Here is a 703-nt window from a genome sequence, read left to right on the forward strand (position 1 = left end):
AAGGGCTTTTCCAATCCAGGCAGTTCTGTGAAGTGTGAACACTGATGGTTTCCAGACAGGCTGTGGGTAACACCGAGCTCCTGTCTGCCGGCAGCTCTGCCCACGAGGACAGCAGAGGACAGCAGAGGAGGTTTTCCCTTTCATAGCAGATAAAAGAGGTGATGGATTCACTTCACCGGCAAATGAACGTTGTGTGTAATTACAGCACCAGCTGGAGAACTTGCTCCAGTAAATGAGCACGGGCAGCTCCACTGAGCGAGGTGCAAGGTGCTCCCTCCTCCTCCTCCTCCTCCTCTTCCTCTGCATCTCCGGGTCCTGACAGATCGGGCTGTGGCACCACGTTGTCCCCAGCCACCTTAGTGTCCTGCCCTGGTCACATCCTGCTGCACACCCCTGGTCCCCAGAAGACCTGCCCTTCCTGAGGACTTTTGTGGGAGCCCCTCGTGCCACCCAAGTTGGCCCCCTCCCCACAGACTCAGCCCCCCCGGCTGACCCTGAGCTCCCATACTGGTGCTGCCCACGGGCACATCGCTGTCTGGGGGGAAAAGAGGAGCTGGCACCAGTGTCCCCTCCCCTCACCCCATCAGACCCACGCAGCTGCTGGGGGCCACCCACGGCAGCGCTGGCAGAGCCCGGGGAGCAATTAGCCCTGCACAAATAGGATGTAATTGCTCATGTCCCGGACGCGGAGTACAGCCCGCGC

The sequence above is a fragment of the Antrostomus carolinensis genome, unplaced genomic scaffold (assembly GCF_000700745.2).
Source record: "Antrostomus carolinensis isolate BGI_N321 unplaced genomic scaffold, ASM70074v2 scaffold44084, whole genome shotgun sequence".
Taxonomy (NCBI): Eukaryota; Metazoa; Chordata; class Aves; order Caprimulgiformes; family Caprimulgidae; genus Antrostomus; species Antrostomus carolinensis.